This window comes from Arachis stenosperma, chromosome 1, assembly GCF_014773155.1.
Source record: "Arachis stenosperma cultivar V10309 chromosome 1, arast.V10309.gnm1.PFL2, whole genome shotgun sequence".
Lineage (NCBI taxonomy): Eukaryota > Viridiplantae > Streptophyta > Magnoliopsida > Fabales > Fabaceae > Arachis > Arachis stenosperma.
This window is the reverse complement of record NC_080377.1, coordinates 51,940,439-51,944,701: the sequence shown is the minus strand read 5'-3', so window position 1 is coordinate 51,944,701 and position 4,263 is coordinate 51,940,439. Positions and strand designations below refer to the sequence as shown.

Below are 4,263 nucleotides of genomic sequence, written 5' to 3'. Positions count from 1 at the left end.
AGCAGAGAGACGGAAGGGAAGGCATCTTCATGCGCTTATCTGAAGTTCCTACCAATGAATTACATAAGTATCTCTATCTTTATCTTTTATGTTATTTTCGTTCATCACCATATACATTTGAGTCTGCCTGACTAAGATTTGCAAGATGACCATAGCTTGCTTCATACTAACAATCTCCGTGGGATCGACCCTTACTCGCGTAAGGTATTACTTGGACGACCCAGTGCACTTGCTGGTTAGTTGTGCGAAGTTGTAGTGATCACAATTTCGCGCACCAAGTTTTTGGCGCCGTTGCCGGGGATTGTTCTGTTTGGACAACTGACGGTTCATCTTGTTGCTTAGATTAGGTATTTTTTTTTTCGAAATTCTTGAAGATGAATTCTAGAGTTTCATGATGATTTGTTGAAATCTGGCTGGCTGAGAAGCCATGTCTAATCTCATTGGACCGAGGTTTCAACTTATCATCACAAGAGCTTGTTGATTTTTATCAATCTTACTTTTGGAGCAGTGATCTGCTAAGGCTTGGCTGGCCTTTGGCCATGTCTAGTGTTTTGGACCGAAGCTTTCTTTGAAAGCTTGGCTGGCTGTGAAGCCATGTCTAATTCCTGGACCGGAGTCTTAGACTAGCATTGCACTGATTCCTGGAATTCTCATTAAGAATTTTGATACCTTTTTCCACTTAATTTTCGAAAAACACAAAAAAATAAAAAAAATCATAAAATCCAAAAATTTCTTGTTTAAGTCTAGTGTCTCATCTTAAGTTTGGTGTCAATTGCATACATTCATTCATGTATCTTAAGGATCTTCAAGTAATTCTTGATGATTTCTTACTCTGATCTTTGAACTCTTTTGGCTTGAGTGTTTATGTGTCTCATATAGTGTCAGTAGTATACAAACTACTAAGTTTGGTGTCTTGCATGCATTGTTATTTCATTCTTGTTGCATTTTGATTATTAAAAATCCAAAAATATTTTTAATTTGTGTCTTTTCAAGTCAATAATACAAAGAATTGAAGATTCAGAACATGCTGCAGAGGAATTATACAGAAAAAGCTGAGCATTCAAAAATGCCCAATGAAGAAGACAGACTGGCGTTTAAACGCCAGCCAGGGCACCTGGTTGGGCGTTTAACGCCCAAAGAGGTAGCATTTTGGGCGTTAAACGCCAGAATGGAGGCCATTCTGGGCGTTTAACGCTAGGATGGCAAAGGGGGAAGATTTTGTTTTTCAAATCATTTTTTTCAAGTTTTCTAAGCTTTTCAAAATCAAATCTTTTTCAAATCATATCTTTTCAATCAAATGTTTTCAAAATCAATTCCTTTCCTTTTTCAAAGATGCTTACTAACAATTAATGATTTGATTGAACATCTCAAATATGTTGCCTTTTCTGTTGAGGAAGGTTTAATGTTTTAATCATATCTTTTCTTGTTAGACAAGTCATTGATTTTCAAAATCAAATCTTTTAAAAAAAAAAAAATTGTTTTCAAAACATATCTTTTATTATCGTTTTTAAATCAAATCTTTTCAATCATATCTCTTTAATCACATCTTTTTCAAAATCAGTTTTCAATCAAATCTTTTTAACTTCTAATTTCAAAATCTTTTTCAAAAATCACTTGATTTCTTTTCCACTCTCAATTTTCGAAAATTAACAATCAATTTTTTTAAAATGTTTTTGACATTTTTCTAATTAATTTTCGAAAATTCTCTTCCCTCCTTCTCACATCCTTCTATTTATGGAGTACTACTCCTTCTTAATGCACAATTCGAACTTTATCTCATCAAGTTCGAATTCTTCTACCTTCTTTCTTCTATTTTTCTTTTCCTCTGACACCTCAAGGAATCTCTATACTGTGACATAGAGGATTCCACATCTTCTTGTTCTCTTCTCTTTTATATGAGCAGGAGCAGAGACAAAGGCATTCTTGTTGAAGCTGACCCTGAACCTGAAAGGACCTTGAAGAGAAAGCTAAGAGAAGCCAAAGCACAACTCTCTTTAGAAGACCTGACCGAATTCTTCAAAGAAGAAGAACACATGGCAGCCGAAAACAACAACAATGCCAACAATGCAAGGAAGGTGCTGGGTGACTTTACTGCACCTACTCCCGACTTCTATGGGAGAAGCATCTCTATCCCTGCCATTGGAGCAAACAACTTTGAGCTTAAGCCTCAATTAGTTTCTCTAATGCAACAGAATTGCAAATTCCATGGACTTCCAATGGAAGATCCTCATCAGTTTCTAGCTGAGTTCTTGCAAATCTGTGACACAGTCAAGACTAATGGGGTTGACCCTGAGGTCTACAGACTGATGCTATTCCCTTTTGCTGTAAGAGACAGAGCTAGAATATGGTTGGACTCACAACCTAAAGATAGCCTGGACTCTTGGGAAAAGCTAGTCAATGCCTTCTTGGCAAAGTTCTTTCCACCTCAAAAATGGAGTAAGCTTAGAGTGGAAGTCCAAACCTTCAGACAGAAGGATGGAGAATCCCTCTATGAAGCTTGGGAAAGATACAAACAATTAATCAGAAAATGTCCCTCAGACATGCTTTCTGAATGGAGCATCATAGGTATTTTCTATGATGGTCTCTCTGAACTATCCAAGATGTCTTTGGATAGCTCTGCTGGAGGATCTCTTCATCTGAAGAAGACGCCCACAGAGGCTCAGGAACTAATTGAGATGGTTGCAAATAACCAATTCATGTACACTTCTGAAAGGAATCCTGTGAACAATGGGACAAGTCAGAAGAAAGGAGTTCTTGAGATTGATACTCTGAATGCCATACTGGCTCAGAACAAGATATTGACTCAACAAGTCAATTTGATTTCTCAAAGTCTGTCTGGAATGCAAAATGCACCTGGCAGTACTAAGGATGCTTCATCTGAGGAAGAAGCTTATGATCCTGAGAACCCTTCAATGGAAGAGGTGAATTACCTAGGAGAACCCTATGGAAACACCTATAATTCTTCATGGAGAAATCATCCAAATTTCTCATGGAAGAATCAAGAGAGACCTCAACAAGGTTTCAATAACAATAATGGTGGAAGAAACAGGTTTAGCAATGGCAAGCCTTTTCCATCATCTTCTCAGCAACAGACAGAGAATTCTAAGCAGAACCCCTCTGACTTAGCAACCATGGTCTCTGATCTAATCAAAACCACTCAAAGTTTCATGACTGAAACAAGGTCTTCCATTAGGAATTTGGAGGCACAAGTGGGTCAGCTGAGCAAGAAAATTACTAAACTCCCTCCTAGTACTCTCCCAAGCAACACAGAAGAAAATCCAAAAGGAGAGTGCAAAGCTATTAACATGGCCGAATTCTAGGAGGAAGGAGAGGCAGTGAACGCCACTGAGGAAGACCTCAATGGGCGTGCACTGGCCTCCACTGAGTTCCCCAATGAGGAACCATGGGAATCTGAGGCTCAAAATGAGACCATAGAGATTCCATTGGACCTACTCCTGCCTTTCATGAGCTCTGATGAGTATTCTTCCTCTGAAGAGGATGAGTATGTCACTGAAGAGAAAGTTGCTAAATACCTTGGAGCAATCATGAAGCTAAATGACAAGTTATTTGGAAATGAGACTTGGGAAGATGAACCTCCCTTGCTCACCAAAGAACTGGATGACTTGTCTAGGCAGAAATTACCTCAAAAGAGACAAGATCCTGGGAAGTTTTCCATACCAGGAAGTTTTCCATACCTTGTACCATAGGCACCATGACCTTCAAGAAGGCTCTGTGTGACTTAGGGTCAAGTGTAAACCTCATGCCTCTCTCTGTAATGGAGAAGCTAGGGATCTTTGAGGTGCAAGCTGCAAAAATCTCACTAGAGATGGCAGACAACTCAAGAAAACAAGCTCATGGACTTGTAGAGAATGTTTTGGTAAAAGTTGAAGACCATTACATCCCTACTGATTTCATAGTCCTAGAGACTGGGAAGTGCATGGATGAATCCATCATCCTTGGCAGACCCTTCCTAGCCACAGCAAAGGCTGTGATTGATGTTGATAGAGGTGAACTGATCATTCAAGTGAATGAAGAATCCTTGGTGTTTAAGGCTCAAGGATATCCTTCTGTCACCATGGAGAAGAAGCATGAAGAGCTTCTTTCAAATCAGAGACAAACAGAGCCCCCACAGTCAAACTCTAAGTTTGGTGTTGGGAGGCCACAACCAAACTCTAAGTTTGGTGTTGAACCCCCACATTCAAACTCTAAAGTTTGGTGTTGGGAGGTTCCCACATTGCTCTGAGTATCTGTGAGGCTCCATGA

At 39.2% G+C, this 4,263-nt stretch overlaps 1 non-coding gene across 1 annotated transcript; it reads right to left on the bottom strand.

Annotated features, from left to right (window-relative positions):
- Positions 1-2,438: 2,438 nt before the first annotated feature.
- Positions 2,439-2,546, bottom strand: LOC130949055 (small nucleolar RNA R71). The gene has a single exon (XR_009073319.1). It is a non-coding gene; the product is annotated as a small nucleolar RNA R71 (small nucleolar RNA).
- Between the last annotated feature and the right edge of the window lie 1,717 nt (positions 2,547-4,263).